Source organism: Cricetulus griseus, chromosome 3 (genome assembly GCF_003668045.3).
Source record: "Cricetulus griseus strain 17A/GY chromosome 3, alternate assembly CriGri-PICRH-1.0, whole genome shotgun sequence".
NCBI lineage: Eukaryota > Metazoa > Chordata > Mammalia > Rodentia > Cricetidae > Cricetulus > Cricetulus griseus.
In genome coordinates, this window is record NC_048596.1 from 282653773 (window position 1) to 282666229 (window position 12457).

The window sequence follows — 12457 nt, forward strand, 5'->3', positions numbered from 1 at the left end:
TGATATAAATTTTTAAATTTGTATAGTGTTTTACGTTCATTTATGTTGCATTTGCTAAATTTCAAGTGGTACCCAAAATAGTTTTGTATGCTTACTTTCTTTCACTAAGTTTTTGTTTTGTGATGTGTTTATTATTTTTTTATTGAGATTTGAGGTGCCTTATGTATTTCAAATAAATGTCCTTTATGAAATGAGGATTAAAATATTTACTCAGGGTGTAGTTTGCCATTTCATTGTTTTAACAACTCCTCCGTAAGAATGGACATTTAATTAAATGCAATGTATTAATTTGTTCATGTACTGATTGTTCTTCCATTGTCTTATAGAAAAGATCTTTGCTGCTGACATGATAGTACATTCCTACTGTCTAAGCACTCTGAAAGCTGGGGTAGGAGGGTTATGAATTTAAGGGCAGGCTAGTTAGCATATAGTCAGATACTACCTCAAAAATTAATTTTAATAAGAGATGTTTAAATAACTGGCTTAGTCTATATAATGTTTCTTGTATGTATGTTTCAGGAATGAACATTTGCTATCAGGTAATAAATTGGTGCATTCTTCTTTCAGGAAAACTGTTTTTCTCATATTCAACATTCCTTTGTTGGTGTAATTCTTGGTGTAATTTGAGGCATTGTGGGCTTTCTTCTTTCCATTTTGGCATGTCTATTATTATTGCCTTTGTTCAACTCATATTTTAGCAGTCATGTTGATGAGATATTATGAGTGTAGCTTCTGACATTACTAAGAAACACAGCCTCACAGCAAACCACCTGATCTCCTGGCTCTTACAATCTTTTACTCTCTTCGGCAATGTGCAGGAATTGTTTTGTAGCTACACCTATTGTGACACGGCTCCATAGCTCAGTGTTTTTGTGGCTTGGATTTTCTGTAATGGTCTCTATCTGTTGCAAAGAGAAGTTTCCTTGATGATGAGTGAAGACTTCACTTATCTGTAGATATAAGGACAAATATTTGGAGTGTGGTTAGGTATTTTGCTAGTTTAGTAAAATGGTGGTTGTAGGTTCTCATCCAAGATCCTTGACTTCACTAGTCCTGTGTAGTTGGTTGAGGTTCCAGTGCTAGGCATAGATTTCCTATTGTTGAGCTGGTATTAAGCAGATTAGAGATTTGTTGGTCATCACCAAATTATTTTTGTCACTATTGCACCTTTAGGATTATCATCCTATGTTGGTCTTTGTTGTGGTTCATAAGAGTCACAGTTGAGTAGGACTGTTTTTATTTTTCCCTCCTTTGGAAGCTTACATGATATCTTCTGCTGCCATGAAAATTAGTCCTCACTGAGTAGACATTTAGTTGAGTTTAAGAAGGGTCATTTAGATGTGTGTCTGAAGTACATGGTATCTTTAGTAATAGGGATTTATCCTCCACTTCTGGAGAACAACCAAGGGCAATACAATAGGCCCAATGTTTTTAGAGTCTCTTGGACAACTTTAAACAATAACTTAAAAGAGGGCTTCTTTTGCCTGATGTTGGGGATTTTGTAAGGTGGTCTTTTGCTCTTGGAGAGAGGATTGTCAGCACAGCTTTAAAAGTTCAATTAAACTATATATGTATATTTATAAGTAGACTTAACATGCATTATTGTTTCTTTGTTTTTTAATAATTTTTATTTAAATTAGAAACAATATTATTTTACATATCAATCCCAGTTCCTCTCCCTTCCATCCTCCCGGGTCCCCCACTGACTCCCTCATCCAATCCACACAGGGGGTGAGGCCTTCCATGGGGGATCATCAAAGTCTGTCACATCCTTTGGGATAGGGCCTAGGCACTCTGCCTTGTATTTATGCTGAGAGAATATCTCTCTAGGTTGAATGAGCTCCCATAGTCAATCTCTGCACTAGGGATAAATTCTAGTTCCACTACCACAGGCCTCATAAACTGCCCAGGCCTCCAAACTGACACCCATATTCAGGGGGCCTGTGTTTTCTCTAAGGTTAAGTTTAACAGATTGTATCTAGGAAATAGCAACTTATTTTATTACCTCATACAGGGTTTCTATTCACCTTTCTTTTATTTAGTTCTTGTTGCTCAGCACTATCTTAAGACAAAAAATTGTCACCTTATATTTTGCTTATATTTAGAATATATATATATTTAGAATTCCATTGGTAGGGTGGGGTAGGATTGAAAACACTTATAAGAGGTTCTATGAAATGAAAGTCTGGAGACTGAAAGAAGAAATCATGGGCAATTGTTGAAAGAAAATGTATAAGCAGAGCTCCTAGGGGTCAAAAGCCTAGTGGAGAGAAAAAGAATAAAGCAGTGGCGGCTAGAAAATTACTATTAGCTTACTATTCAACTCCATACAAATGTTAAATGGAATGAAACATAGTAATGGTAGTCAGTCTAGAAAGGAAGCTAAACCTAATTCATAATTTTACATAGATTTGAAATTTATTAGAATGAAAGGATCTCAAGGCCATGGTATATCCTTGCTGTAAGACTGATTGCATTAGACAAAAACAATACAATATATGGAGGTCTAAACATTGGGGGCCTTAAAGTTAATGAAACACTTTTTTTAAAAACAGTCTCCATGAGAGGAATGGCAGGAAGGGGGCAGGAGAGTCTCTTCAGAGGAACATTCAGAGTATCTTCCTGAGCAAACGCCTTCTGATGAGTCTTCAGACAAACTCCCCAGAAAAAGAAAAATATGACTGGTGAAGCCTTTTATAGACAGCAGCTATAAGTTTTATATCACATGATTTAATTCAACGTAACATTTCTTCATATAAGATGAGTTAGCTCTGTAGACCTATGGCATAACTAATATACAATAATGCATTATATATTGGAAACCGGTTAATGTGCATCTTAATTGTACTCATTTTTCTATCCAAGATGATGGATATGTTAATGACTATGTACTATTTATCTCTATATACTATTTATTGTTTGAGTGGCCTTGACAGAAATTTAAGTATGTTGTTGATTAACATTAGTGAAAGGGGTACTTTTGATTTATTCATAATATTGGACAGATTTCAATACTTTTCCATTTAACATGATGCTACATGTGAGTTTTTCTATTTATGTCTTTTATTTTGAGACGCTGCTTCTATATTTCCCTTCTAAACTGTTGTTTTATTCAAAGTTATCAAATTTTGTAAAAATCCTTTCCTGAATTGATTCTAATGATCAGGTGCTCTTTCATTTTGTCAATTTGGCATAATATATTGATTGGTTTTCAAAGATTGTGCCATGTTTGCATTGAATCATAAATTTAACTTGTTCATGAGCATAATTGTAAATTGAGGTATCAAAATCAATTTTCTTACATTTCTTTTACAATATTTTCATTAATATTGCTTGGTGGTATTTCTGTGCTTCTTTTGTTTTTGTCTGGTAGTGATTTTAGTGTAAAGACTAAGCTCTTAAGCTCTTCAATAGAAACTAAGATATTGTTTATTCTTGAATTATTTGGTAGAATCCTATAGTGAATTAACAATCCTGTTTCATTTTTTAGAGGACATTTTCAAAAAACTACTCATTATAAATAAACTAACCTCTTAATGCTTTATTTTATTGCTACTTGAAAAATTTCACACATTAAGATAAACAGAATTACTTAGTGGAAACATTGATGGTTCTTCATTTTTATGCAATGAAACATGTTTTTGCATCTAACTTTATGATACAGTATTCTTTAGCTCATCTTTTCCTTCTTCCTTGGAGCCTTTTTCCTACATTGTATTAAAATCATGAATTTTCTCAGCTCTATAGTGACATTCACTTGTTATCCTCTTAGTTTCCCAAAGGTTCCTCATTTCATCAGAGGTCTGCCTGTAGACATTACAAGATTATGATTCATATTTGATAAGGCCCCTGGGTGATAAATCTTTAAGATGAACTCCAGGAGATAAAGTTCATCTTGTTAGCTTAACAAGACCCATGAGTATTCTTCAAATAGTTGATTTATAAAATGTTTCACAATATAGTAAGAACTTGCCTCATTATTTCAGGAAGTAATTCTTAATTTTTTTCTTAACATCACTGTCCCTATGTAGTGTTTTATCTGTGCCTAATAGGATTGGAGATACAGGCTTTGAGTACTAGTTGTCTACATTTTAGCACTGTTACACAGTAATTTCAGGTTGTGGTTAGGTTAGGGTTAGGGTTAGAGGAACACAGGGTAACTCCAGCACATTACAAAGTCCACAGTGGCCTTGGGAATGATAACCACAGCCCCATGTGAAAAAAGAGGTGTGTTCTGAGGATCTGAATCCATCTCTCCCCAAGACCCTGGATCCAGAACTTTACCAGCTCTATCAAGTTTCTTTCTCAATATATCAGGGCCTTAGAGAAAATTTCCAAGGCCTATGCAGATTGCATAGGGGCCTAGTTTCAAGTGTCTACTAAAAGTTCTGCATTTTGAATTTAACATTTAGATGTAAGATTCATTTGGAGTTAATTGTGTGGAGTTTATAAACAGCATCTCATATACTGGGTAGCACTCCACTGCTAAGCCGTGATGTAGAAGAGTAGAACTGGTAACATAAAGGATTTACCAATGATTAGGAGATAGTCACACAAAGTAGAATTTAATTAAGGGATGGCTGCCCCTAAAATAACTCAAAGATACTTAAGGAGTATGTTAACCAGGACTGCTAGTGATTAGGATGCTAGGATGTAAATATTCATTCACTTTTTATGCATCCTGTTATTGGTCACATGTGTGTAATAAAAACAGGTAATGGGATTCATGGAGAAGACAGAGAGGCTCTGTGTAAAGATCTTTCTATAGTAAGCTAGGGACTCATAGTTTTAAGAGGGAATTTTTGTTGTGTTGTACTGGAGGCTGTACACATCAATTTGATGATGTTTTATTATGTATTTGTTGTTTCTTTGTATTGCCAACATACACTCATTAAAAACCGAAAGCATGGACAAAGGGATTGTGGGAGAAAGGCTGCTTCTTTCCTCTAATAGCAGCCATCAGGTGAGCCAAGATGGGTGCATACAAATACATCCAGGAGCTATGGAGGAAGAAGCAGTCCAACATGATGCGCTGTCTGCTGAGGGTCCGTTGCTGACAATACCACCAACTTTCTATGCTGCACAGGGCTTCCCGCTCTACCAGGCCTGACATAGCGTGAAGGCTGGGGTACAAGGCCAAGCAGGGTTATGTCATATACAGGATTCATGTCCGCAGTAGTGGCCCCAAGCGCCCCGTTCTAAGGGTGCAATTTAAGGCAAGCCTGTCCATCATGGTGTTAACCAGCTAACGTTTGCCAGAAGCCTTCAGTCTGTTGCTGAGGAGAGAGCTGGACGTCATTGTGGGGCTTTGAGAGTCCTGAATTCTTACTGGGTTGGTGAAGATTCCACATATAAGTTTTTTGAGGTTATCCTCATTGATCCATTCCATAAAGCTATCAGAAGGAACCCTGACACCCAGTGGATCACCAATCCAGTCCATAAGCACAGAGAGATGTGTGGGCTGACATCTGCTGGCCGCAAGAGCCGGGGCCTTGGAAAGGGCCACAAGTTCCACCACACTATTGGTGGCTCTCGCCTTGCAGCCTGGAGAAGGTACAATACTCTGCAGCTCAACTGTTACCGATAATATATGGAATGTTTGTAAAATTCATATCCAATAAACAATTTAGGACCGTCAAAAAAAAAAAAAGCATGGTTATAGTACTGATGCCACGTACTTTATGAAAACTGTCTTGTGTTTTCTCTAAGGTTAAGTTTAACAGATTGTATCTAGGAAATAACAACTTATTTTATTACCTTATACACAGTTTCTATTCACATGTCTTTTACTTAGTTCTTGTTGCTCAGCACTATATTAGGACAAAAAAATTGGCACCTTGTATTTTACTTATACTTGATAAAAATACAGAGCAGCAACAAAATGAACCTCTGATGTAGTAGCTCAAGAGCCTTATAAGTTAAAAATAATAATTGTTATTCATATATTATATGTACATGTGCTGTATTTTCTCTAAGTATGTAATGATCAAATAGTAAAATGTACATTATCCAAGAAGAGATCTTAGATTTTATGAGCAAAGTGAGAAGCAAATGTGGTACAGTTACTGTTACTGAACACCAGAAACAAATATTGCTGCTTTTAATTAATACACAAATTGAATTCATTCTCTTGAAAAATGTTTACATATATACACAAGGACCTATAGAACAATGTGGTAAGAGAGAACAATAATAACAAAATTATGTTATAAGTAATAATTTTAAAACAACTTGATTGTGATACCATTAAGGATATTTGTATGTACACATGATCACCAAGACACATGTATATGAGTATACAAATTAAAAAAAACAGAAGCAATCTACATGGTTGTATATTGTAAAACTGAATGAAAGTTATGCTGGACTGCATAAAGTCCAAGGATGGCTGGCAAACCTATGCATGCTTAAAGCTTTAAGGATAGACAGGCATTACCATCTGAGTCAGATCTTTAGAAAAATATGCAAATTAGCCCTTACAAATAAATAAAAAATAAAAAGTCTGTGGCAACTAAGGCTAAAGACTAATTTGATCCACAATACCCATATGTTAGGAGGAAATAAATTCCATATCATTGTCTACTGGCCTCCGCAAAAGCACTGTGTAATCTTTGTGTGTGTAAACAGTAGAACATCGAGCACATGTGTTTACATTAATAAGCATGTGGTTTGCTTTTGTTCTTTTATTCCTCTAATGGCAGGAAACTTTCTGGTTCTCTATAGCCATTATGCCTAGCTAACATCTGATTCACTAATTTACAATCAATCATTCCTACTAAGTCTCTTAACTTAAATGTCTCTTCTGAATCTTATTCCCTAAGACTCCAATCAGCCCACTTAAGTTCCAAAATTCAACTTGCCCTCTAGCAAAACAAAACAAGTCATATTAATGAACTCCTAGACATTTTACTTCTCACTCTTCCTCATATTTAATTTTTATTTTTATTTTGCATGTGTATTCATATGAAGGTGCACATGTGTGTATGGGACGCAATGTTCATGAGGGGGCAAGAGGAAAACTTTAGGTATAATTCCTCAAGTGTTATCCTGAGCTTTTATTTAGGAATAAAGATCAAAGTGCATGATACCTGGAGCAGATGTTACCCAACATCCAAACCATCCTTCTGTTTTATACCTCTGAACAAAATCATTGAGCTTGGTTAAAAGCCAAACTTAAGAAAAGAGAAAAATACTAGAAGCTTTCATAACCAGATAGTACAAAGACTTGGGAAGAGGATCAAATCACTTGAAAAAGAGTAATGCTAAAAGATAACTAATTGTGAGATTTTATTCATTTATTTGATTTTTTTTTAGTTTGTGCTTTATTTTGTTTTATTTTCACTACACAGATAAGGGTGATTCTTAATTCATGACTGTTTGGTTGGCTTTTCCTCAATATGTCATATCTAGGATTATTTGGGAAGAGGAACTTCAATTATAGTGTGTTATCTTGACTAATGAATTATGACGGAGGTCCCAGCCCACTGTGGAGGAGCTGAACTATACCTGGGCATGTCATACAGCAGTGTGTAAGAAAGCTAACAGAATTTTCAGATGCCTGTTTCTTTACTAATGAGAGGGGGTATAGATTTGGATAGGAGCAGATCTGCAAGGAATTTTAGATGGGAGAATCATAATCAAAATATACTGTACGAAAAAATATTTCAATTAAAAAAGAAAAGAATAAACAAAGAAAACTGAAGAAACCAGGAAGATCAAGCCAGTAAGCAGTATTCCTCTAGGGTCTCTATATCAGTTCCAGTCTCTAGGCTTCTACCTTGACTTCCTGACTGACTTGCCTGAATGATGGAATGTGAACTGGACCTGTAAGTGAAATACACCATTTCCTTCCCAAGAACTAAGAGAACTCGGTGAGTCTAACAGCATCCCTTAAAGTGGAGAAAAGGAAACAAAAAGAGGCAGGGGCACAGAAGGAAAGGAAATAAGGTGTGGACTTGATCAAGAGGCATTATACTCATGTAGTAAATCCTAAAATAATAAAGAGTGAATAATGCACAGTTAACAAACCAAAACAGTCAATAACCCTGAATTTCTCAACATGATTTTGGTCAGTTATGAGCCTAAGTAGAGGAAAAGCAACTGCAACATATCACCCTATAACCTATAAAGTAAACAAATGCTTCTGAAACCCCAAAACATTTTTTTTAAACCTGCACAGGAAAGTACTGGAAAGGTGACATTGTGTTGACTTTTCAAAAGTAAGCATTATCACAAATTAAGATTCAAAACAGGAGTGGAAAACCACAAACACATGACAGTAAGAATGTTGACACCAGAACCAATGATCAATGGACATTAATATCCCTAAATGTCAATGGTCTTAACTTACCCATAAAAAGATATAGGCTAACAGAATGGATACGAAGACAGAATCCATCCTTCTGCTGTTTACAAGAAACACACCTCAACTTCAAAGACAGGTGATACCTCAGAGTAAAAGGATGGGAAAAAATTTTCCAATCAAATGGGCTCAAGAAACAAGCTGGGGTAGCAATCCTAATATCTAACAAATTAGACTTTAAACTGAAAGCAATCAAAAGAGATAAAGAAGGGCATTTCATACTCATCACAGGAAAAGTCCATCAAGATGAAGTCTCAATCCTGAACATCTATGCCCCTAATACGAAAACACCCACTTTTGTAAAAGAAACATTACTAAAGCTCAAACCACACATAAAACCACACACACTTATAGTAGGAGACTTCAACACCCCCTTACACCATTGGACAGAACTACTAGACAGAAACTTAACAAAGAAACAAAGGATCTGACAGAAGTTATGACCCAACTGGGTTTAACAGATATCTATAGAACATTCCATCCAAACACAAAAGAATATACCTTCTTCTCAGCGCCACATGGAACCTTCTCAAAAATTGACCACATAGTTGGCAGCAAAGCAAACCTCCACAGGTACAAAAGTATTGAAATAACCCCCTGTATCTTATCAGACCACCATGCATTAAAGCTAGAATTCAACAGCAATACGAATTGCAGAAAACCTACATTTGCGTGGAAAATGAATAACTCCCAATTGCACCATTCCTGGGTTGAGGAAGAAATAAAAAAAGAAATTAAAGACTTCCTAGAATTTAATGAGAATGTAGACACAACATACCCGAACTTATGGGACACCCTGAAAGCAGTGCTAAGAGGGAAGTTCATAGCACTAAGTGCTCACATGAAGAAACTGGAGGAAAGTCACATTAGAGAATTGACAGAACAACTGAAAGCTTTAGAGCAAAAAGAAGCAAACACACCAAGGAGGAGTAGATGCCAGGAAATAATCAACCTGAGAGCTGAAATCAACAAAGTAGAAACTAGGAAAACAGTACAAAGAATCAATGAAACAAAGAGTTGGTTCTTTGAGAAGATCAATAAGATAGACAAACCTCTAGCCAAACTAACCAAAAGGCAGAGAGAGAGCATGCTAATTAACAAAATCAGAAATGAAAAGGGGGATATAACAACAGACACTGAGGAAATCCAGAGAATCTTTAGGTCATATTTTGAAAACCTGTATTCCACAAAATTGGAAAATCTAAAGGAAATGGACAGCTTTCTGGATAAATATCACTTACCAAAATTAAATCAAGATCAGATAAACAGTTTAACTCGAACTATAACCCCTAATGAGATAGAAGGAGTAATCAAAAGCCTCCCAACCAAAAAAAGCCCAGGACCAGATGGCTTTACTGGAGAATTCTACCAGAAATTCAAACAAGAGCTAATTCCAGTACTCCTCAAACTGTTCCACACAACAGAAGCAGATGGGATATTGCCAAACTCTTTCTACAAGGCTACAATCACTTTGATACCCAAGCCACACAAAGATAAGACTAAGAAAGAGAACTACAGACAAATATCCCTCATGAACATCGATGCTAAAATACTCAATAAAATATTGGCAAATCGAATCCAAGAACATATCAGAAAAATCATCCACCATGATCAAGTAGGCTTCATCCCAGGGATGCAAGGATGGTTCAACATACGAAAATCCATCAATGTAATCCACTATATAAACAAACTGAAAAAGAAAAACCACATGATCATCTCACTAGATGCTGAAAAAGCCTTTGACAAAATCCAACATCCCTTCATGATAAAGATCTTGGAGAGAACAGGAATAACAGGAACATATCTAAACATGATCAACGCAATATACACCAAACCAATAGCCAACATCAAAGTAAATGGAGAGAAACTCAAAGCGTTTCCTCTAAAATCAGGAACAAGACAAGGCTGTCCACTCTCTCCATATCTCTTCAATATTGTACTTGAAGTTCTGGCTATAGCAATAAGACAAGAAAAGGGGATCAAAGGGATACAAATTGGAAAGGATGAAGTAAAACTTTCACTATTTGCAGACGACATGATAGTCTACATTAGTGACCCGAAAAACTCTACCAGGGAACTCCTACGGCTGATAAACACCTTCAGCAAGGTAGCAGGATACAAAATTAACTCAAAAAAATCAGTAGCCCTACTATATACAGATGATAAATCCAATGAGAAAGAAATCAGGGAAACATCACCTTTCACAATATCCACAAGCAACATAAAATATCTTGGGGTAACACTAACCAAAAAAGTGAAAGATCTGTACAATAAGAACTTTGAGACTTTAAAGAAAGAAATTAAAGAAGATACCAGAAAATGGAAAGATCTCCCATGCTCTTGGATAGGTAGAATTAACATAGTAAAAATGGCAATCCTGCCAAAAGCAATCTACAGATTCAATGCAATCCCCATCAAAATCCCAACACAGTTTTTCACAGACATTGAAAGAACAATACTCAACTTTATATGGAAAAATAAAAAGCCCAGGATAGCCAAAACAACTCTTTACAATAAAGGATCTTCTGGAGGCATCACCATCCCCGACTTCAAGCTCTACTATAGAGCCATAGTTCTGAAAACAGCTTGGTATTGGCACAAAAATAGACTGATAGACCAATGGAATCGAATTGAAAACCCTGATATTGACCCACGCACCTATGGATACCTTATTTTTGACAAAGGTGCTAAATCTATACAATGGAAAAAAGATAGCATCTTCAACAAATGGTGCTGGTACAATTGGATTCGGACATGCAGAAAATTGCAGATAGATCCATACCTGTCACCATGCACAAAACTTAAGTGCAAATGGATCAAAGATCTCAGCATAAATCCAACCACACTGAATCTTCTAGAAGAGAAAGTGGGAACTACCCTTGAACAAATTGGCACAGGAGACCACTTCCTGAACATCACGCCAGAAGCACAGACACTGAGGTCTGCAATTAATAAATGGGACCTCCTGAAACTAAGAAGCTTCTGTAAGGCAAAGGAAACAGTCAGTAGGATAAAACGACTACCCACAGAATGGGAAAAGATCTTCACCGATCCCACATCTGACAAAGGACTGATTTCCAAAATATATAAGGAGCTTAAGAAGCTAGCCACCAAAACACCAAACAATGAAATTAAAAAGTGGGGTGCAGAACTAAATAGGGAATTCTCAACAGAGGAATCTGAAATGGCTGAAAGACACTTAACAAAGTGCTCAAAATCATTGGCCATCAGAGAAATGGAACTCAAAACAACTCTGAGATACCATCTCAGGCCTGTCAGAATGGCTAAAATAAAAAATACCAATGACAATCTATGCTGGAGAGGATGTGGAGAAAAAGGAACCTCCATTGCTGGTGGGAGTGCGAACTTGTAAGACCACTCTGGAAATCAGTATGGTGGTTGCTCAGAAAAATGGGAATCAGTCTACCTCAAGATCCAGCCATTCCCCTCTTGGGTATATACTCAAATAGGGCATGTACTTACAGCAAGGACATATGTTCAACCATGTTCATAGCAGCATTGTTTGTAACAGCCAGAACCTGGAAGCAACCTAGATGCCCCTCTACTGAAGAATGGATTGAGAAAATGTGGCACATCTATACAATGGAAAAAAGCAACGGAATCTTGAAATTCGCAGGCAAATGGATGGAACTAGAGGAAACCATCCTGAGTGAGGTAACCCAGTCACAAAAAGACAAACATGGTATGTACTCACTGATATATGAATTTTAGACATAGAGCAAAAGATTACCAGTATATAATGCTCTTCACCAAAGAAACTAGGAAACATGAAGGACTCTAAGGGTTAAATGGTCCCCAGGAATGGAAGTGGCATGAACTCCCGAACTAATTGGGGGCATGAGGGTGGGGGGGAAAGGAGCTGCTACAATAAGAGCAAGAGAAGAGGAGAAGAGGAGAGGAAATGGAGAGACAGAAACATTGAGTTGGGGGAAGAATAGAGGAAAGAGAGCAGGATGAGAGATACAATATCAGAGGGAGCCACTATAGGCCTGAGAAGGGATCTGGAACTAGGGAGATCTCCAGAGACCTACAAGGATGACACGATCTGACAATCCAGACAACGGTGGAGAGGAT

The 12457-nt window shown here is 36.6% G+C and overlaps 1 pseudogene; it reads left to right on the forward strand.

The window, feature by feature from the left end:
• Window positions 1-4958: 4958 nt before the first annotated feature.
• Window positions 4959-5587, forward strand: LOC118238030 (annotated as a pseudogene).
• The last annotated feature ends 6870 nt before the right edge of the window (window positions 5588-12457 follow it).